Raw genomic sequence first — 23,762 nt, forward strand, 5'->3', positions numbered from 1 at the left:
TTTGAAATGTTATGAGGATTGCACTCGAGAATTTAGAAATGATGTTGCAGGTCAATTGTTGATTTCCTTACAGAGACCTTTTCGCCCAGTCACTGCCGCAACTCTAGCCAGGTGGGTCACTTGGTTGTTGAACCTGGCAGGTATTGATACGTCGTCCTTTGGAGCTCATTCTGTAAGAGGAGCTAAGGCTTCTAAAGCTTTTGCTACAGGTTCTCACTTGGAAGATATCATGACTGCGGCGGATTGGCCTTCTGATTCTACTTTCAAGACGTTATATCATAAACCAATTGTAGATGTAGCAACAGCGGTGGTGGAGCAACTTTAAACTAGCATAATCTGAAGCCTCTGTGGACTGACATAGAATACAAAAATTTCAAGCTAGCGCGTCAAGTATTTTCAATTCTTTTAAGGACACGGAGGCGAGGATTATCCCACACTAGAAACAGTGTTATAAAATATGAGGTTTGATTTGTTCATATTGACAAATATGAGTTTATATTACGTTATGTATTATGATGTTGGGTTTCTTCTCACCCGTATTCTTGTTGGAAATACATTCTGTGAATGGTATATTACGGTGTGTATTTTTTTTCAGGAGAGCAGAATAAAGCGGCTTAAGGAGTCATGGAGAAATTCTATCTGGATCAGGAGAAGTTCCGGTGGTTACGTTCGGGTTCAAGTCGATGAAGGAATCGGCGGAGTTTAAGGTTCTACGGTCACGTTTAAGAACTGTGTTTGACGGTTTTTGCAAAGAAAGAGGAAGAAGCATTGCGTCACAGACATTTATACCAATGAGCGTTATGTGATTGGTGCATACTATGGAGGGGGTTGTCCTTCCGGGGTTATGCTAGTTTAAAGTTTATTGGCTGCTGTTTATGTCAGTAAAGTAAAGAGAAGCATAATCCTCGCCTCCGTGTCCTTAATAGAATTGAAAATTCTTGATGCGCTACCTAGAAAATTCTTTATTCCACATTATCTGCAGTTAAGGAACATCTATTTTTCCTTTCTGATGAAATGGATTTACAAGATTTCTTGTTGGGTCCTAGGTCACCACATTCTAAAAGATTCATTTATACGCCACTTACAATGAACTGTGGTAGCTTCTGAAAACGTAAGACAAATTGACAGGATTAATTAGGAAAATGCATTCGCTGTCGTGGACAATGACATGACTACATTGTCAACTCACATATATTCTTTAAATAATATTGTATCATATGCATTCGATGTTATACTTACTGACATTTCTCTCTTAGAGCATGGACAAAGTCAACTGAGAACGATTATGTAATTGAGTGGAAATTGCAAGCTTTAAAATCCAACCATGTGCCTTGGAAATATCTAAATGCTACAGAATGGTTTTGCCTTATAATTTAACACACACAAAGACTGATGGAAAAAAAGATGGATTACAACCTGTTCTACACAGGCTGGATTTGTCATACATTACAGTCACGTATGGGAGTTTAGGATAGCTCAAGGTATCTGGCAAAGGGTACTCCCACTATAGAATAATATAGTCATATAACCACATAGTAATGTTATAATGATTGAACCTGTTGCACAGATTCTGCTGGTAATGTTAGGACGTCAGAGTATAGGGACTGAGTCTCTCTACAATGTCAGGACCTGTCGGCCCAATCCTGGCAGCTCACAGTGCCTCACCTGAACATCTAATCTTCCCAGAGTAACAGGTGATTTCAGCAACCTCAAAGATGACCGTCCATCCCAAGAGAGCAGTGGAAATGGGTCCTCCTCTTTCATTACTCTCTTGCATGCCCATAGTAAACATAAGAAAGACAAAAAGAAAGTTTACAAAACATTTATTAAAACTATCGTAGTCTATTTTGAAGCAAATGTGTTGCGATTATTAGGCAGATGCAACTAAAAGTAATTAGAATTACTACCAGACTGTATAGGACAAATATCCCAACCATGACAAATTATATATCGGTCTAGTTCTTCCCTTACTATACGAGCATAGGCATATCATTGCGATCTCTGGGATTGGCCTAAGACCCCAGACCTGGTAAATGTAATTAGGTGGTCCACATCAGGAGTGTAAACTTAGTTTACGCAGGGTTGCATGTCAGGCACTGCTGTCATTCCAGAACAGTCTTCTCTGCCGGAATTCTCCTCTCTGCCTCCAAGGGGACTGAACGCCATTTATAGGCTAAAACTATTGTGCAGGAGATGCAGTTGTGCGACCGTGTTATGTCTAAATATTAGTTGCTGTTGTTAAACGAGCAGAGAAAACAGTACACCAAGTTGTTATGTATTCTAGATGACCTTGAACAAAATGTGTAGATTAAATCCCACAAAGAGTCCCTGAATAACAAACAACATGCACAGCATATTCTCAAAATAATAGCGCAAACACAAATGTGTTATATGTGGCTATGCACAGTGAGCAGGGAAAGCCTAAAAATGTCTAAAACGCAAAACTAAGGGGGTGCCAAAGTGTTAAACTTTTTCACCATTCTTGTAAACAAGTGGTCATGGTCGTGGTTTCTGATATCATGATATGATATGATAGGATACTTATGTTGTGTAGAACTACTCCAGGGAGTGTCCCGGTGCGGTACAAGCTGAGGACCAGAGAGAAAACAAGCTCAGTTTACCAAGTTTTCAGCTTCTTTTTAAACAGCCCTGGATCGCTTATAGCCCGTAATTCCAGAGGGAGCTGATTCCAAGCCGCCACACCCAAAAAAAGTGAGTGATCTACTCTTGTTCTCTGTCTGCAGACCCCAGGGGTACTTGTCAGAAATGTTTTGGTAGTTAGAAGCTGTCTTGGCGGGTTGTAGATGCTAAATCTGGTACTTAAGTAGGTAGATCCTTTGCCATACAGGGCTGCATGAACCAGTGCCATAGACTTGCATTTCACCCTCTCCCTAATGGGCAGCCAGTGGAGATCCCGAAGATACAGCGTAATGCGCGACCGCCTTGGGAGAACTGCCGAATTCTGGATCACCTGAAGTTAGTCCTGGAGATATTCCGGAAGTTCTACATGAAGGGCATTGCTATAGTCAATACGAGATGTGATCAATGCCTGAATGACTGAAGATCTCATGATTCCAAAGCAGGTTCCAACCAACATGTTAAATTTGGGGACCAAATGACAGAGTATTATCAAATCCCCAAATCTTTTACCGGATCTGTTGGGGATCCAGCAGGGGTGCATTGTGTGCCCCTCCCCATACCCAAAAGAAGAGAATTTCAGTTTTATGCGCATTACATTTCAATTGCACGTTTGCAAGCGAATAAAAGACTGTAGTAAGACAGGTTTTAACATGAGAGCATTCCAAATCTGTTTCCTTATTCCAGGAGAAGAGCAACTATGTGTCATCCGTGTAGGAGATCACTTTTGCTCCTAGTTTTTCTGCTAGCTGGATCAGCGGGGTGAGATAAATATTAAAAAGTGTAGGGCTTCCGTATCCACCTTTTGATGACTTGCAGAGCAGGGGGAAATCCAGATGTGTTGGCTTCTGTTTTCTAAGAAGGATTTTAACCATCTCCAGGCTAACCCTGTCACTCCTATCTCCTGAAGACGATGTAAGAGGAGATCATGCGGGACTGTGTCGAACACTGTCGACAGATCCAATAATATTAATGCATCTATACCCACGGTGTCCAGGGTACCCCTAATAAATTCAGATACCTCTACTAGAGCCGTTTCGGTGCTGTACTGGACCCTGAAGCCTGATTGACTCGGGTAGAGAAGCCCATTAATCTCCACATATTTCTGCAGTTCTCCATTTACCTGCTTCTATAGTATCTTGGAAAAAGCCCCCAGCAGAGAAATGGGCCTGTAGTTAGATGGGGCGGCAGGATCTGCTGTTCTCTTTTTAAAAGGGGTAGAATCATTGCCGGTCTCCAAACTCTAGGAACCGTGGCTGTTACTAGAGATGAATTAAGAATCTTATTGACCAATGGATTAATTATATCAGCCCCTGCAGCTAGTAGTTTTGGGGGGCATAGGTCAATCAAGGAGCCTGACTGACTTTAAAGTTTTTAAAAAAAAACATTTTATTTACAGCCTGACATCACAATCTTCAATCCATCAGGAGCACATAAGATTACGTTGTTCATCAGTCTTACAGTTACTATAAGGGTAACAACTATGTCACCGGGTCAGGAGAGCAAAAGGAATCATAACTGATACACGATCGGATCCCATCTCATCAGTCGCCCTGGGTAGGTGCAATCACCTCTTCCGCCTCCCTATCCAACAACGAAAGTCTCTCCCTTCTCAGTTCTACCGTAGGGGAAATGCAGATCTCTCCTCTGTACTTATTCCAGCGTCCCCATTTATGATCCCACTTTCGGGGGCACCCTCACCCTTTATACACTGTCTTCTCAGCAATCATGGCATGATCCATGTCTTTGGCCCAGTCCCGTAATTGTGGTATGGTGCCCACTCCCCACTTCTGAGCAATATTCCGTTTCGCTACAATCCATCCCATGGTGGCCCATGACTGTTCCGCTTGTGACATCCAATCTAAACCTCTGTAACGGTCCCAATAGATTTTGGTCGTAGAACAGGGTCACATCAGTCGTTATAGCGGAAACCCCGAGATGCCACTGGGATATTATACAGTCGAGGACTTTGCGGGGGGTCTCCCCAGAGAGAATACATCTGGGATTTGGACCAGTTTATCTGGTACCCAGAGTGTGCCTCGAATATGTGAAAGATATGTAGCACACGGCAAAGTGAGCGCACAGGTGAGGCTAGATAGAGCAGAATATTATCCTCATAGAGAGATATGCGGTCCTCGTGGTCGTCCGTCCATTTAAGGCCTCTGATTTCTGGGTCCTCCCTTATCCAGACCGACAGAAGTTCAAGAACCAAGGCAAAAAGAAGAGGCGACAAAGGGCACCCGTGCCTCGACAGAGGGGGAAAGAGATAGAACGGTGATTGTTCACTGAAACGTGCGCCGTGGGTTGCGTGTACAACAGTCGGATCCACCCAATCAACTTGGGTCCAAACCAGACGCGGGTAAGAACCGCGGTCAAATAATCCCATGCAATAGTGTCAAATGTCATTTTGGCGTCAAGCGCTAGCAAGATTGCATCTTCCTCGGTCGTGCCCACACTGCCCACTGCGCCTTGTACGCGACGTAAATAACGTGCTGTGTTCCGACCTGGCATAAAACCCTACTGGTCCGGGTGGACCAAGTCGGGAAGATATGGGAGTAGCCGATTAGCCAACAGTTTGGCCAGAATTTTGGCCTCCGCTGTAATCAAAGATATGGGCCGGTACGATGTGCACTCATCCACCGGTTTACCGGTGTGAGAAGGTGGCCTGATATATGCTGTCCACTAGTTCTAGTGGGCACCTTGTATTATTCCAACCAACCCCTTATGGTGATAGGTTAAAGACAAACTTTATTGAAAGCTATCCTAGTGGTAGCTATGGAGAGCAGCTTCAGGCTAAGTCTTGAAGGAATGTAAAGCAGCTTGTTTTACCAGTCTATAATCTCTTGAATGATCAAATGAAAGGACAACCACATCAGGTATATATTTAAAATATATGTATTTAGGATAAAACACACCCCTCTAGTCTCTTTATGAGACTGGAGTGCGAAGTACTTTGTTTACAAGTTAGCAATTATCAGTAATAGCACAAATACATGTTTTTGCCATAGGGGCGTACCAAACCATATACCAAAAAAGTGGTATAAGAACCACGACTGAAATAGACACAAGGCCTAGGGCCTGTAGAATCGCTGGGACCCCAAGGAACCGCCCATGGTAGTGACACAGGGGACCCACGGGGACTGTATGCAGCGTGTAAACACAACTGCGGGTTCCCGTTGGCTTCTATGGGCAATGTTGCGGTTGGAATTTTAAAAATTAGGGACACTTCTAATCGAGTCAGGGCCAAACCCTTTGGGACTTAAGAAGTTCTAGGGCCAGCACCCATGGGAGCACCGGAGTACTCGAGTTAGCTCACCCAGGGAAGCCGGGTGCATAGGTGTCTTTTGGTGTCGGGTCGCGTCGTCGATTTCAATGGGAGCCTGCAAAGAACTGCTGCTGCCTAGAAGAGGAGAAGTGTCCGGAGAGATCCAAGCCTGGATCTGGGATGGAAGGAACCTGAAAGCAGAGGGGACAGAGTCTGGGAAACATGCCAGTGACCAAGGGCAGGATGGACCAATGCCCACAGATGTCGGGTGCTTCAGGTGAGTTGATGGGTGTCTTGACTCTTCAGCCACGAGGTCCAGGAGGCATCGACGAAGTCCACGAGCCGGATTCGAGCTGTCCCACAAAGTCTGTTGAGTGCTGCGGTGTCGGCGACCAGAATGGACCCAACAAGCCTTGGCAACGGCAAGTCACTGGAATTCAGAGAAAGGACTGCGGTGCAGACCAGCAAGGTCTGAGGGACTCACCCAGCGAGGGTAAGTCAGGGCACGTCTGGAGCAACCAGGAAAGCCCAAGCAGAAAAGGAGTTGCCTTCGTGGGGACCTGCTAGCCAACGGGCTAGCGATCGCGAAGGAGCCTTGAGAGGTCGCACTGGAAACTGGCCCACGGGTCACTCGTGGAGTGGAGGCCAACTAGCTTCGGTGCAGGAGGTGCTCAAGGCTGGGGCTACTCGGAGCCCAAAGCACCACTTCGAGGAGGTCCAGGAAGATAGTGTTGCTGCAAAAGATCACGGTGCCCAGGGGTCACGGTTCCACGTCACCCACGATAGCCACGGGCCTCAGCTTTGCTGTGGACTCAGGGTAGCCTCGGGAAGTCTGGAAATCCACCTCTGGTGATGCAAAGACTTCGGCGTCCGGCGGGAGCTTCAGCGATGCAGACCGGTCAGTTGCTTCTTTGGAGCCTGCCAAGCAGGGGAGTCACTCCTTGACCCCAAGGGAGATTTCTTCAGTCTTCTAGTCAGGATAGAATGTCGAAGGTCCAGGATATATGTTGCAGAGTTTCGTCCAGGGTAATCTAAAGTCCTAGGGACTGGATTCCTATACTTATAGTAAGTTTAGGGGATGGACTAACTCTAAGGCCCCACCTATGGGTGGGCTTGGAAAGAGGGGTGGTTACACCCATTTCCTTTGTCCAGTTTCACGCCAGAGCAGGGGTAGGTAGTCCCTGCAACCGGTTTGAACTGGACTATGCACAGGGACACCAAGTGTGCCCCCAGTGCAGGACTTCAAAGCACCAGAGAGTGCTCCCGCCCAGCCCCAATACACTTCTGCCTGTCTGGGGAGGTGGTGACACCTCCCCTCGACAGGAAACCTATTGTCCAGGCCTCCCCTGCAGGAGTTAAGGTCAGCAGCAGGAGGCCAGACCCGTGTCTGTGGCAGAGGCATCCATTTTGTGATGCCAGGGCTCAGGAAAGTCCTACCGGGTTTAGCCAGTGTGAACATGTCTCTCCCTCTAGAAGGGTGGAATGCTACCCCCGCCGCCAGAATTGGCATGGGGGGGTGATGGTGGGGGGGGGGGGGGTAGTATTCAAAAGCATTTGACACCAAACACGACATGTTTTGAAGCAGCCATTCCAAAGTTAGCATTTAACGCAAGGTTATAATGCACTTAAGAGTATATGGTATGGCTGTATCACAGAACAGCCATAAGGAAGGATTTCCGAAAGCTGCAGAGGGGCTCGGCTAATGCTTGGGCACCCACTCAACACAAAACCAAGCGCTCTGCCTTCAGAATTGTCAAGGCCTGCCATAGGAGTGGCTTATAGGTTTATATGTGTCTGTATATATATGTGGCTATAGGTAGCCAATACCACGGTAAGGGGTGCAAGCACACCCTTACCCAGGCTGCAGTAGCAGAACTGTGGTGCCATTTTGGAGTGCATAATACATGCTGCAGCCCCTGGTAGACCTCTGAGGTACCTATGCCCTAGGTACATATTATACCATATACTAGGGGCTTATAAGGCACTCCAGAATCCAATTAGATATGTACCTAATGTACATGCAAACCATTTTAGAGAGGAAGCAGCTAGGCTGTGGTCCTAATTAGCAGGGCCACTAAGGTCGAAAAACAGTGAAACACCAGCAAAAAGTGGGGGTACCCATGTGAAGCAGATCCTACTCTCCTACAACCGGGTTTGTGGATAACCACAATGGTGGCCTCGCGGACATCTGGTGGGAGGATAGTACGTTCATTGCTTTCTTTGTATAGATTTAGCAGATGGGGCGCTAACTTCTGTGCCATGGGTTTGAGCAGCTCAATAGGGAGCCCATTAGGACCCATCGCCTTACCCGAACGAAGGTCCTGAATTGCTTTCTGAACCTCGTCGACAGTGATGTCCACGTCCAGAGCCTCCCTATCCTGTTGGGGTATACATGCCACTTCGATCGTGGCAAGGCGATCTGCCGCCAGCGAGGCTTGTGAGTTTTGCGGTGTGCCGTACACTCTCTTGTAGTGATCGGCAAAGACCTCAGCAGTGCCTTGTGGGTCGGTAACCAGAGCACCATCAGGCCCTTTAATGACGCGCACCCATCTCGCTGACTGCTCCTTGCGTTCCAGCCATGCAAGTAGTTTACCGGTTCGTTCTCCTTGCTCGTACACCCGGTGACGGCTGGCGAGGGAACGCCTATTGGCGTCTTCGAGGAGCAACTGTCTATAGTCCTGTCGTTTTATATTGAGACAGTGCTGAGCATCAGGATCAGGACATTGGGCTATGGCACCTTCAAGGAGTAAAATGTCTGTTTCCAATTCAACCACTCGCCGGTTACGCTCGGTTCTATGACCCACCATCAGAGACAGTGCTCTTCCCTTTATCTGTGCACCATAAGCCCCCCACAGTGTAATTGCCGATGTTACTGACCCAGTGTTTTCCTCAAAATAATAGGTAGTGTCTTGCCCTAGAGTTTCTTTGATGTGTGGAATCCTTAGTGCCCATGGCGGAATCATGATCGGACCAGGATGTGTAGGGCGTCGAGCGCCCAGGGTCGCCAGAACAGGGGAATGATCTGACACTCAGCGAGCCAAGCATGACGCAACGGTGAATTCATGTATGTGTTGTGCATGGGTAAACAAATAGTCAATGCATGACTGGCTGCCATGTACACCGGATTGAAACGTAAAGTGTGTATCACAGGGATGCGACCATCTCCAGATATCTACTATCCCCAAGGCGTCGGCAAAAGTACGGAGGTGAGAAGAGTGGGTCGAGTCACGTCTGGGCGGGGATCGGTCCAGTAGGTCATCCATAGTCAGGTTAAAGTCACCACCCATCACCAGGGTTCCCACGGGGAGGTTCAATAAGAGCCCCCCCACATCTGTCAATGTCAAACGCTGCAGACCCGGTGGGGCATATATCGAGAGAACATTAAAAACTCTGCCCTCCCACAGGCTGGTACAAGCAGCATATCTACCCTGTGGGTCCATCCAAGTGTTCGGTATGACATAGGGGCAAACTTTGCGAAGGAGAACCCCCACCCCTCTGGACCCAGTAGTGATGCCAGAGTGTGCCACCATACGATATTCCTTCCTATACAAGAATTACCGATCAGATGGGTTTCCTGAAGCATCACTATATTTAGTCCCTCACGATGAATATACTGCAATACAATACCTCGTTTAATTTTGTCTCCCAACCCGTTCACATTCCATGTAGTGAGTTTAAGTCCCTGACCTTTCGCCATTGAAAGTAAATAGTAGCACAATGGTTATGATGGAACTTCTGTAGAGTTCAAAACCCTAAGCGGCACCCGTCAGGGCGGCCGGTACTTGGTGACGCCATACTGTGAAAAATAACATCAGTAACCTGGGTGTTGGTGCCAACTAAGATGCACACATATAAGAGAACAACTTGTCTTGCTGCAAAAAACCAATAACAACAATTCTCACAACAAATAAACCCCTAGCAAACCCTCCCTTATGTCAACTTACACCCCTCCCTGCCTCCCTGCTCAGCGGGACCAAAACAGCCCGCCACCCCCAACATGCAGAGTGCCTGTCGCCCACCCATCAACAATTCCAGGGAACGTGAACTACCCCAGTCCCATACTTCCTGCATCCAAACGGTAGATACTTTGTCCCCCAGCCCGACCCCCCCCTCTAAAATTAAGCACAACAGAGAGGCCCAACAAGGCACTCGTATATCATCCGGCGGCGCTCCTGAGCAAGAACAAGTGCGTCAGTTGCCCCATGAAAAGAAATGACAAATATAAAACAAATGGAAGTAATAAAGAGGCATGCGATTAGAAATCTGAAACTGGTCCCTTAAACATAGAATCAATCTCCTAGAGCACGGCATAGTTAGGCATATATCAGTCAGGGATTCCTCCCCGTTTCATGTGCTAAGCCAGTAAGCCATGGTCCCCTATTTAGTAGGCCGTGACTCCGTTGTTACGTCATGAAGCGCTCAGGAAGGCCCCCAGAGTCACGAAGAATTACCGTATAGTCTCACCAAATTTCAGATTAGCGCCCCCGTGTGTGACCCCGGGAATCAGTGTCAGAGTGTGAAGGAGAGTGTCTCTGACTTACCAACCTTCGGTTCAGCGCCCCCAGCACGTTCCTGGGAGTCAGAGTCTGAATGTGAAGGTAAGCGTCTCTGTTGGCGCCAGTCTTCCGCATCATGGGCAGCCGAGGACCCCTTCTTTGCCTTTTTGTCGACTGTACGCCACCCTTCTAGCCAGTCCCAGGCCTACTCCAGGCGAGTGAAAAACCACGATTTCCCACTGGCTTACACCCTCAGCTTGGCGGGGAACATCATTGCATATTTGACCTCCTGGTCTCGGAGGGCTTGTTTCACCTACCTGAAGCTACAACGCTGTTTCTGCACTTGCAAAGTGAAGTCCGGGAAGAACATGATCTTGCTCGTCTCGAGGGGCAGCGGCGGGGCCGCTCTCGCCATTGGAAGAATGACATCTCGGCCTCGGAAATTAAACACTCGTGCAAGGAGCGGCCTAGGGGGCGCACCTGGCTTCGGCCGGCCGCCCGGAACACGATGAGCTCTTTCAATTGTAAAACATTTAGAGAGTTCTCGGGGCTGCAGATGTTTAAGTAGCAGTTTCTCAACAAAGACGTCCACTGCCTGCCCCTCTGCGCGTTCCAGATCACCAAGAATGCGGATGTTGTTTCGCCGCATTCTTCCTTCATAGTCGTCCAACTGTAGGGCCATCGTCTCATGGGAAGAATGCAGTTCGGTGATTTGGTGCTTGAGTAGGGCAGCGTCCGCGACCAGTTACTTTGCAGTACTCTCCACTGTACCTACTCGCTCATTTTCTTCATGTCCTCCCGGATCAGTGCCACATCCGGGGCCACCGTGTCGATCCGCATCTCGAGGGAGGTCCTTATCTCAGTAATGGCGTTTAGGAGTTCTTTATTTGTGGCTTCTGCCATGTCGCCTGGGGTCCTCGTTCTGCTGCTTGTGAAAGGCGAATTTCTCCAGTTTTGTCTGGGCCACCGTCCGGCTTCTGGGACCAGTCGCCATGATCCTTATCGTGATGACACCACTCGCATCGGCGCACGCCCACTACTCCCCGCCGCCTGCAGTGAAAACGTCCACTCGGCCTGTCAGTTTTCGCTGGGAGCGCTCCAATCAGATGGGCGTATGACTGGACTCGCAGCACCAAGAGCATCGCAGCGGAACCCACGTACACCAAGCTGCATCGGTGGAGGATCAGGGCAGGGTTAGGCTACTTCCACCAGGGTAATCAGACGTTGTTGGCGCCACACCACTTGCTGTCCGAGTCCTGCGGCAAGCCAGCAGGTGGAAGGGATGTTGGGCCCTGCGAAGCCACCGGCGCACGCCACCTCCGCAAAGTGCCCAGAGGACAGCGCCGATTCTGTCCCTTCACTGGTCCCACAGCACACCCACGTCAAGAACCACTACTATGTGGGGACATCACCGACCTGCACTCCGCCAAGATCACACCGGGAGCTCGCCCAATTCACCAGTGATGTAGCGAGAACCAGCAGTCCGATGGCCTCCACTCCAGGACCACACAGCCAGCGCCGGAGTCGTACATAGTCTGCTCCAGGCTCCGCTCCGGGTCGGGGCTGTCAAATTGCCGTGTGTAGACCTCAGGCCACCTGCCACCACCTCATCGACTCAGCGCTCAAGGTCCCAGGGCCTCACTCAGTCTCACACACGCAGGCTGCGATCGGCCTATGCGCGTTTTCCCTGCGGGGGCCGCCGCAGCAGTAATTCGGCCCCCGTCACGCTCGGGGCCACAAGGAGAGTCTCCACCACTAGTGTCAGCATCGGGGTGGTGCACCGTGCGCCACCGGGCGTCTGCCGATCAACTGCCTGTGGTCCGACGGGTAAGGCCGCAGCCACGGCCTCGCGTAAGTGGCGTCCAGGGCAGTGCCTCCTCCGGCGGGACACTAGAGATGGACCCAGCCTGCAGAGTGCCTACAAGGTTGTGCCGCTAATCAGCCCCAAACTCGGCATATAGGTCGCCGGACACCACCACACCTCATGAAGGGCACCAGAGAGGCAGTCGGCCAGCGGGAGTCAGCAATTAATGGATATATTGGGAGTGGCGCTCCGGAGCGTAGCTACCGAGCGGCCATTCCTGTCGGGGGTTAGCCACGCCCCCCAACTTTAAAGTTTTAAGAGCCTCCAAAGAGATGGCTTTGAAGGAGCTCAGTTTTGGGTTGCTTACAAATAACTTCATATTTGGAGTTTCTACATCTTCAGCCAGTATTCTGCCTACTCCTAGGCTTGCCTGAATACGTTGGATGCAAAAAAAAAACTGCCAGTTCTTTACACCATTTACCCGAGGCCTCTTTGGAGAGAGTGCAGGCAGATAGGGTCATAAAACTCTTAACCATCTTGTATCCTAGTAGGTTTAGGGGGTTCATATAGGGCACTGTGAGCTAGTTAGGAACCAGGCCAACAATTCCTGATGATACATGTGAACCGAATTCCCACATTCTAACGTTTATAAGGTCCAGAATACACAGTCCTACTTAATTCATAGGATAACATTCCCAGGGGTATGACACAGTCAAAGAAGTAATTGGATTTCAAGTCAGTAAAAAAGGAAAAGAATATTCTTTCATGCTCAAAGGGATAACTTGCCACAGGGGTCACATTGAGGGGGCATTCAGTAAAGAACTGTCAGGTGACAGACGTGTCTCAGCAGCACCCATTATACTGAGTGTGTTGATTTAGGTAATGGGCCCCTGTTGGACTCAATATAGCAGCAATCACCATTTTGGAAGGGGACACAGATGTTCCTAGGTGCATCCATTCAAATATCTTGGGGTCTGTGTTGTGAGCTAGCCTCAAAGGGAGGAAGGTCATTACCCTGGAAGATGCAGGTGCAGACAGGACTATAGTTGGAAGGAAGGATCCCAGGCATGAGTAGATTCTCTCTAGTGCCGGATGGCACAGGCTGGCTATCCAGTGGGGATGACACGGAGTGCCCGAGATGAGGTAGAAATTAATAGCATGTCTACCATGGCCAATGAAGGGTTGAGCGAGAAGCAAGGTGTAATGATGTGATTGACCCTGTTTAAGTACCAGGACCAGAAGCCTTCTCATGGATACATCTACGGTTGCTTGGACAGACAGACCAAGCTTCATGTGTGTGTCATTAAATTAGACTGAGATTGTCTTTCTGACAAAATCTCTGCAAATGTCCAAAATCTTGAAGTCGGAGTCCTGCAGCCACACCTTGTTAAGTTATTTCACAAGTGCACTGAAAGATAAACCTTCCGCTCACTAGTCTGGCTCCAAAGACTACCACAAAAGCAAAGAAACAGCTCAAGACACAGGTAGGAACAGCTGGATTACTGATAGAGAGCACATGCAGCAACATGTGGACTTGTGGACTGAGATAGACCACATCAATAGGGATAATGTTCTCACGGATTACAGTTTTCTCAAGAAGATCAACCTCGTTTAAGACTTTGTGGTACCCATTTCACAGAAATAGCTATAAAAGTCAAGTGTGTACACTTAAATATGACTTTACAATATGTAGTTTGGCAGATTTCAGTTCTAGTAGTAAATCCTGCTGACACTGTATCCTTTTCTAGAGTTGGAATAATGTCCCTGCAGTGACTTCGGATCAAGAGCTGGTGTGAATAATGGCAGCTACGAAATATTTCCATTATTGTGACATTTGAGGTGTTGAGACATTTGGTGAGAGTTGAAATACTGAGACTTCTGGAAATGATCAAGAAACCTGTATGTGTGGAGAACAGTCGAACTCTGGACACCAATGGCCACATGAAAAGTATAACGGAGCCAGTGAGCCTGGAGGCTTGAAAAGTTACAAACTACAATAAAAGCTATGGTAAGGACAGTAGAAGAAGTGCGAGAAGAGGCTACAGCATGGTAAGAAAAGCGAGTTCTGTGACCAGCTGGAATCAGAGAGGTCATCTTTGTGAAAATGAACCTGCAAAGGAAGCAAGTGCAGCGCAAAGAACAGAAGCAGGAAGAAGTCCTGAGCAGGAAGGTGTCCTCACCAGAACAGCTGAACACACCCAGCTGAACATTCCACCTGGGTACTCTCAGGCAGGAGCTGTCAGGTGCAGGAGCTGGAGAAGCTTTTCCTTGGGGTCTCGTGATCAGCCAGTGGTGACGTGGCAGTATTACAGGCAGGCACAGTGCTTTCAGGGACACCAATGCTACAGCACTTCAACTAAATAACCAGGTTACTTTCTGTGAGTAAATGACTCTCGAAGTAGGAAGTCAAGCAGTCAAGGCATGCTCTGGCACAGGTTAGAAATCAGACACAGCACAACATAGTAAACCACACGCAATAAGGCCAATGTCCATACAGAGCTACAACGTGAAAGAAGAATTTGACTGTCATCAAGAGGTGCAAAAAGGAGCAATAAAAAATATACATAAGGTGCCGGGACCCTCTTGGGGAGAAACAAAGTCAAAAACATTTACTGTGTGTAGGAGCACAAATCCTGAGTCCTTGCGAATGTGTTTCAAATTATAAACATTCAAAAACTCCCTCCTTTCCACAGAAACATTTAAGACACAAAAGGACCAACCAAAGTTAGTTTTATGGCACCAAGCATCCCAGTGTCCAGTCAGAAAGGCATTGATGGATCTGCTGCTGCCCGACAGCGAGGTGTAAAGGTTTTGACACTGCACAATTTCCGGCCACATATGCACAGAATTACACATGCATGGTTTGCTTTGACAGTTTGAACTTTTCACAACTTGGAAAATGTTCGATTTTACTTCAGTCGAATGCTGGGGTAACTCTCCTACCAAGGTGGGAAGGCAAATGGATCACCCACCAAACATTGTAGTGTGTACAAGGGTGTCTCAAAGGGAAACTGAGGAAATGACAATATGCACTGGGAAAATGGCATGTCATTTCCACTAGAAGTGTCTACACTAATTTTTTACAGATTGGGCGCTCTGTGTTCAGTTTATCAAGGCCCAGTGCTTGGTATCAAGTTAAGACACAGTGCAGGGTTAGACTAATTAGGACCTCACCTGGTCTGGTAGTTGCAAGGTACTCAATTAGAAATAACGGCAAAGCTGAGTCAGTGCCCTCTATGGAATCCACTGGAATAGGATTCTGCTGCAGTGTCTTGAAAGCTTCCAGTTGCAGTCGCTGTTTTTAGTGGTTTAGGAAGATTAAGGACTGAGTTCAGTTCAGTCTCTAAACTGCTTCAGAGACTGTCAAACACTTGCTTTTGGTTGAATATACCTCAAAGGAAGGCATTGCAGGCAGACTTTCCAATCATTCTGCTCCAATCAGTGTAGGGGTTCTCAGAACGTTGCTTTGCCGCTCAGCAATATAACTGAGCAACTCAAGGGGGCGTGGCTACGACAAAGATGGCGGCAGACGTGTCCGGGTAGAGCTCCGCCGGAGGCTCCCCCAAACAGGCCCTGCACTCCGCATGTAGACACCCATGGAGGCTCTAGCCGGGCGCTATCTAAACAAAAACACAGCCAGGACCTCCGCTGCTGATTTTGTCCTGTCCGGGTTCTGCTCCACGGACTTCGCCTGTGTGGACCTCCCGGTACACGATCCTTATGGCAGTCACGAACTAAGCCAGTCCGGGGCTTGGCTCCGCCCACAAAGCCGCAAAAGATGGCGTAGAAGAAAGGCCTCAACGGAGACAGGCTGTGGCTACTGACCCTGCCGCCACCTCACTAAACACTTGCAGACGGGTGGCGAGACGAGATCGAGACCCCCGCTGCATCGCCTACCTGCCTTCGCTGTGTGAGATCCCTGGATCGACTGTTGGCTGCTGGATTGAGCGGGGACGGACCGTGGGCGGTGGCACCGCCCGGACTGCCCGCTTTGCCGTTGCCCTCACGGCGCAATTGTGATCTGTGAACCCCCCAGACAGAAAACACCTGAAGCTGCTTACCCCGCTGCCGAGGACAGACACACCGGTGAGCGGCTGAGCGGAGCTGGTGCCCCTGCTGGGCCGTCTACACACATTCACCGCGTGGCACCCCCTGTGTCGACTGCTGGTCACCGCGGCGTGTGGGGCAGAGTGGCAGAGGAGGTCGCTGCCTGGATCTTCAGAGCTACTCTCACACCCGCATTGCGGTGGAGGAGTCCCCGAGAACAGTAAGGAGCTGTGGTTGTCCGCCCTGCCGCCAACCTGATTGCTGCCTACCGCTGCGTGATAAGACACGGCTTCTACTGCTACTGCCCTGCCTATGACTGGCTGCAGCGTGAGACTCCCGGGAGGGCTGCTGGCTGATGCTGGAGCAGGGAGGAGGTAGCGGGCGATGTAGCTGCCCGGATTGCTGCCACTGCAATTGACCACATGGCATGACCTAATAAGGTGAGTCTCCACCACGGAGCTGCCTGCTGCGACCCACAGATCTGTTCTTGGCCCACCAATGCCCCCCATGATGCTAACTACGGCGCAGATGTCTTTAACTACACTCATGGCTGTGTGATAGGGAGCAAACAGCTGGTGCACCTGTGAGAGTTATGTGGCAGTGAATGGCAAAGCTTCGAGCCTGCCCTGTCTGATACCCGAGAGTGACGGCGTTTGTGATTTTCCTGAGCTGCCGCCGTACGGACACATAGGCGTCATCCTGGTAGGTAACACCCCGAGGCCTGTGTTGGCGAAGAGACACATACTGCTGCCCTGGCAATTATTGAACTGTTGGCGCGGGAGCATCTCTGCACTGGCGTTCTGCACCTGAATGATCCCGTGCAGGTCGCCTGGGTGGTGTCCAGAGGTGAGTCTTGCTGGCGCCCACGAACAGTCACACCGTCGACGCGGGCTGCACTTGCCCCTTCCTGAGGCGAGGACAACGCCGCCGCCTGGCGCAACTCGTATGACTGCGAGATGTGGATACAGACTGTGCTGCGGAGGTGATACCTGAGCGCTGCGCAGGTGCCCTGCCACTAAAGTCTCTGGCTGTGAGATAGTTGCCGCTCACGACCCACCACCGTCCACGTGGGCCCCGTTGTGAAATATACGCCCTGGGATCATCGGCTTGGGATCCTGCCATACACGGAGCGGCATAGGCGTGCGGACTCAACGACTCATGTCGGGTGGCACCCGAGCACGGACCGGAACGAGAGGAACACAGGCCCCACTGCTGCCACCTAAGCCTAAATCAGACAAATGGTGAAGCACAGACACGCGGATCAAACTGCAAATAAACTGGATGCGGTGCTATCTGCGATGGAGCGACTGGAAGAAACCGTTAATCAGACCTGCACCTCCCTGGAATCTAAAATCGATAAGGTGGCCATCGACCTCACTCATCTACATGCAGATCACCGGAAGCTAACAGATCGCACCACCGTTCTGGAGACCGCGCTTGCCGACATCAAACCGCAAGTGACCCAGACAGACAAACACGTACAGGATTTGCTCAACCGAGTAGAGTTTCTGGAGGACGGGGCCGAGGATGCTGAAGGGCGGGCACGACGAAACAACGTGCGCATAGTGGGTGTTTTGGAATGCTGGGAAGGAAGGGTGCCCACCCTACGTATGGAAAATTGGCTCAGGGACATACTACCGGAAGGAACCCTCTCGCCTCACTTTGTCATCGAACGTGCACGTAGAGTCCCGGCGAGACACTCTCCCACAGGATGGAACCCGCGGCCCATGCTCCTCCGACTTCTCAATTATCGAGATTCCATCCTACTGGAAACCAGAAAACTGCAGGATATTCAAATAGACAATCATAAAATAATGTTCTTCCCGGACTATACCACCCACGTGCAGAGGCAAAGATTCTCATTTATGGCAGTGAAGAGGCGTCTTCGGCAACACAACCTGAAATATTCTCTGCTCTTCCCGGCGCGCTTGCAGGTAGTTGCAAGTGATAAAACGCATTTCTTTGCCACACCAGAGGAGGCAGAGGACTGGCTGGACACCTTTACTGCTGCGGGACCTCGGGACGCCTCTGCGACGATGACCCAACCGAAACTAAGAGGCCCCTTCCGCCGCTGCTGGAGAGAGCGAAGATCGTCAGGGGCCCGGAGGCCGCCCTCGCCTGCGGTGGGACCAAACATGGCTTTGATTCTTAGCGGAAAGCGAGACGCCCTGCAGGAGGTGGCGGAGATCAGCAGCTCTTTGGTGACTGAAGACGCATCTAACTCCAGCCAGCGTGACCTATCCAGTGATGAAGAGAGAATATGTGGCCTACAGAACTCACAGGACTAGACTGAGCAGCCAGACGTCACACCGCAGACAGCTGACATAATAATATGAACATTGCGAGATTCTATCCTTGATTTGACTGCAACTTGAGGTATTGCGGGTTGTATGTGGGGGTATGCAGTCGTCAATGATGTAGGCACGTGTAATAGACATTGCTGGCGGGTGTTTCTGAGCTGGGGTGCACAATTGCTTTCATTATACTGTGCTATGCCTGAAGTCGGGGAGCCTCTGAAACACTGGACACACATATTGTAAGTTACCTGTACGTAATACGCAGTGCACCCCCCCAGGTCGTTTTTGGCTGTTATCTCTATTGAGAGTTTGGACGATTGCTGGTTGCACTATCGCCCTCTTGGAATTCTTCATGTTTATGCTCTTGTTTTGGTTTTATTGTGAGATATTCTTTATTGTATGCCGTTTCACACAACGCAAAATGCCACAAGTCAGTATGCTGGGGAAGTTGTACATTGCCGGGCCATCTGAGTTGCATAGGTTTGTTGGGCTGCTACAGATACATGGGCACTTAATACATTGTAAAAACTATGTCTGCACTTAAAATTGGTACATGGAATGTGCGGAGCATGCACTCACCATCACGTAGTTATCAGATATACTTGTACCTCAAACGACATCACATACAAATAGCTCTTTTGCAAGAGACACACCTGGCCAAATCAGAAATTCAATGCTTGCAACGCCGCTGGCGTGGTCAACTGTATGCCATGGGATATTCAGCTTATGCGCGAGGCGCGCTAATCTGGGTGCGACCAGGGGTCCCACTTAAAATCACACTCTCACTGATAGACACAGAGGGTAGATATGTTGTGCACTTTGGATGGCTGGCAGGTTGTAATTGCATCACTATATGCTCCCAACACAGACCAGGCAGAATTTTTCGACAATATGTCGCGCGTCCTGGCATGATATACCTATGTTCTTAGGGGGAGATTACAACAGCGTACTTGACGTCTCACTGGACCGCTCCTTTCCACCGCTTTCAGGCACAAACACAAACATTGCCATGAAGGCGTTAGCTAACTGGGCAACGCAATGGCGTCTCAGAGACGTCTGGAGACACCACAACCCCCACGACAGGGTATATTCTTACTACTCCGGTGCTCATGATTTGCATGTGCGGGTAGACCGATATATGCTTTCAGAGGAGCTGCTCCCACATATATCTGCACTCTATTATCTAGGCAGGACACATTCAAACCACAACACGCATATATTGGAGGTGTCGTGGGAACCCCCCCGGACGCCGATTCCAACTTGGCGGTTGCAACCAGATATATTATTGGACGCACCCTTCCGAAGCCTGCTAGCCACAAATATCACACAATACTTTGAAGAAAATACTGGCACTGCCACGATGCCTCAGATAGAATGGGACGCGTTTAACGTAGTGGTTAGGGGGGAATGCCTCTGTGTACAAGCGGGTATGCAGAGACAGCTGGAGGCTGAACTCACACATCTTGAAAAAGAACTGCTGCAAGGGGAGGGAGAGGCACTAGAAGGCGACGATGGGTCCTTGGCGCGGAAAAGAGAGGAACATTCCAGACTGCTAGACCGACTCCGTAATTTGAACTATGCAGCACACTCGGCCCGCACCCACCACATGGGAGACAAACCTGGGAAGTTACTGTCGTGGCTGATACGACAGGATGCAGTCACCACGCCCGTGACGTCCATACAAAACATACACGGCGACACAGTACATACCCAGAGTGACATACACAATGCCTTTGTAGAACACTATTCCACGATGTACAGGTCTTGCCTGCAAGCTACAGACACGGTCATACAGGAGTTTCTTTCTACCCTGACGCTGCAGCAACAGGCTGACCATCAGCAAGAGGAATTGGGTGCCCCTTTGCTGCCGGAAGAACTACGGGATAGTATTTTCTCTCTATCAAATGGCAAATCTTCGGGCGGACTACTGGCTGAATTTTATAAAGCCTACTCGGATATATTAATCCCGGAATTGTTGCGGGTATACACAGCGGCACTAGATGATTCGGCCCTCACGCTCATGCAAAATGAGGTGATGCTGATCTCCCTCTTAAAGCCGGGTAGAGACCCTGAACTCCTTGGCTCTTATCGTCCGCTAGCTCTGCTGAACTTGAACTATAAAATACTTGCCTCCGCCCTAGCTAAACGAATAGCCCCGTTTGTACCAGATCTGGTCCATAACGATCAAAACGGATCACCTCTCTTAATATATACGCAGATTATTTAGAGTTCAGAAATACGCAACGAAGAACTGACCACGATCTGGATGCTTAGTGCTAGACCTAGATAAGGCCTTCGATTAGTTGGAGTGGCCCTATCTCGCGGCGGTCCTACAAAAGTACGAGCTAGGAGACGGGTACTTGCAACTGGTGCAATTACTGTACCAACAAACCACATTACGAGCTTGCACAGGCAGGTTCATCTCTGACACAATTAGGGTCAGACACGGAACTAGGCAGGGATGCCCATTGTCCCCATTGCTTTTCTCCCTTTGCCATGGAACCTCTAGAGGCTTTGCTCCGAGAGGGCGGCGCGGACTGAGGTATCCCCTTGGATGATGGCCTCCTCACGGTGTCCCTATATGCTGACGACCTGATGCTGTACATAAGAGACTTACATGCGGTACCGCCGGCCATTTCCGCGCTATTCTGTAGTTTCGAGGAAGTATCAGGCCTTAAGGTGAATTGGGCTAAATCGGGCGCCTATTCTTTCCACGAGGATGTGGTCGCGACTGACATAGTTATCAATGGGACTGGGCTTACTTGGTACCTAACCACGTTCAGATACCTGGGCATATATATTTACAGATCCCCGACAGACATACTGGAGGGCAACCTGGTGCGCGCCATCTCCTTCGTCAGGGCGCAGATACAATTCTGGAAGACTCTACCGCTCAATGTGATGAGCCGTATTACTTTAACCAAGATGATAGTATTACCAAGGCTGTTGTATTATTTTAGGTCTAATCTGAAATGCGGGGCGGCCTAGGATAGCACTGCAGAAATTATACACACCACCGGAGAGTGGGGGCTTAGCAGTTCCTCATTTGGAATTGTATTACTTAGCTGCGCAGCTACAATGGGTCGCAAAGTGGCTAAGTGGCAAGAACCTGATGGATACGACGACTGAGTCATCATCATAGACACAAACTCAAAACTATAGTTTGTTTCGCCCACTGGCGAAACTTCCCCGCCCGACACAGATACATATAGAATTGGCCCATAGATGCTACCGGAGGAGCCTTCAACTTACAAAAGACATAATTCCCTATGCCCCAATACTGCCACTTATCAGGACGCTCAGAGGTAGAGATTTTGTAACAGACGTAGTACTGACGCCCTGGATGGAAGCAGGAGTGGAGACACTAGGAGACCTATACGCGGTCGGTGTCCTTTTGCAACCCTGACGGCAGATACTGGTTTACCAGTGGGTCAGTTCCTCCTGCAAGCAGCCATCATACGGATGCTGACACTAACATGGGGAGACTTGACAATTGAGCCACCGAGACATCAGTTAATGCAGTATCTGGATGTGATGGGGGAGGGGTCACATGTAATCCACTGGCTAGTGCAGGCCCTGCTTACTCACGTGTTAAAATCACCACAGCGACTCCGTGCACGATGTACTGAGGATATAGAGGCCGACCCTGGACCCTGGACCCTGGACCGATAAAGAATGGGGACGTGTGTTAGCCGGTGCCGCACACATACCACGCAATTCACGATTTAAACTTATACAAACATACATATTGCACAGGGAGTATCTTTCGCCAGATAAGATCAATAAATACTTTAACATCACCACCTCTGATTGTCCAAGATGCTATCTTCTAGACGCTGACCTACCGCATATGCTGTGGTCCTGCCCCCTACTTCTGTCCTATTGGCACACGATAACAGAAACACTCACGAGCAGCACTAACACTGAGGTGCCTAACACATGAGAGGTTTGTATTCTGGGATTTTACAAACGAAAAAAAGCTAACAAAGTCAGCTCTAGATTTCGTGACTTAGGCCTAATTACTACGAAACGCTTGATAACAAAGAGATGGAAAAACAAAGACCCTCCGGAAGCATCCCACTGGTTAAAAGCCTTAGAGGACCGGGCGCAGGCGGAGAGCACTATTCTTCATAGGGAAGAAACAGCTGGACTGCGTAAGTTTCCCATTTCACAGGCCTGGGATGATATTCTGAAAGCTCTTACACAGACTAATGCTACGTTACATACACCTACCACGCAGCAGGCGGGAGATGATGCCTAGCATGTTGACAGGGTGAAACAGACATGCTGTACTTACAAGACGCCTTGACCATAGCTGCCGGGTTAGGCAATGACCCCACATTCCATTAAGACATTTGCCTATGCACAGAACAGGAAAAGTGACTCGCATCCGCTATGTACGCACGGACCTCGGCACGACTACACTCGAGAGGCGCATAGTACTCTAGATATACATTCCTCTCAGTACTTGATATCTCTTTTTCTTTTGATTTTATTTGATTTTCATTAGTTGTGGTTGAAATGTTAAAAATGAAGATATCTTGTAATCAGTTATGACATACGCTTCTTATTGCCAATGCACCATTGGTTATTGTGATCCCAAAGCTGAATTATGTATGGGCCATGCACCTCTGTAATAATCGTCATATCTGTATATGGACAACCACTGTTGTGAGGTGGTACATGTGATAAACAAGCCCTGCTCGTCAATTAGAGGTGACGGTATGCGTGGGCTGCAGACACCCAGTGGCAAAGCAGCAATGTTCTTGTAAAAAGTGCAGCATGTACCAATGCTTAGTTTATTTGTATCAGGAAAATTATGAAAAATTCAATAAAGATATTAAAAAAAAAAAAAAACTGAGCAACTCAAGAGCTATGCTACCTCACCCTTTCTCTTTGATCTTTATGTGGCAGCACTGAGGGGTTAGTCCACTCCTTTGGTTTGAAAGTGTAAGCCTATGCGGATGACACACAGCTCTTCCTTAAGCTGGAACAGCATTCTGAAGATTCCATCAGTCATCGGAGGATCTGCTTGACAGTCATTCATGTCCTGATGACTACTAAATGTATTCAGATGAAGTGAGATAAAACAGAAGTCGTTGGTGGAACTACCTCAGCTAGGATGTTGGACAACTGGCCCATGCCGGTTGTAGCTGAAAAGATTCGGAACCGGAACCTGGTCACCACATTTAACTTTCCATCCTTGAATTCAAAAG

The 23,762-nt window shown here is 49.1% G+C and overlaps 1 long non-coding RNA gene and 1 pseudogene across 3 annotated transcripts in view; both read right to left on the bottom strand.

The window, feature by feature from the left end:
- LOC146839509 (uncharacterized) overlaps positions 1 to 23,762 on the bottom strand; it is a 343,610-nt pseudogene that overhangs the window by 61,836 nt on the left and 258,012 nt on the right. The window lies entirely within an intron of this gene.
- The window catches only part of LOC146839510 (uncharacterized), a 159,302-nt gene that overhangs the window by 47,461 nt on the left and 88,079 nt on the right, over positions 1 to 23,762 (bottom strand). For both annotated transcript variants that reach the window (XR_014981100.1, XR_014981101.1), the window contains exon 2: positions 1,666 to 1,770. This is a non-coding gene — a long non-coding RNA (uncharacterized LOC146839510). The remainder of the gene's footprint in view (positions 1 to 1,665; positions 1,771 to 23,762) is intronic.

The sequence above is a fragment of the Triturus cristatus genome, chromosome 4_1 (assembly GCF_964204655.1).
Source record: "Triturus cristatus chromosome 4_1, aTriCri1.1, whole genome shotgun sequence".
In the NCBI taxonomy this organism is placed as follows: domain Eukaryota; kingdom Metazoa; phylum Chordata; class Amphibia; order Caudata; family Salamandridae; genus Triturus; species Triturus cristatus.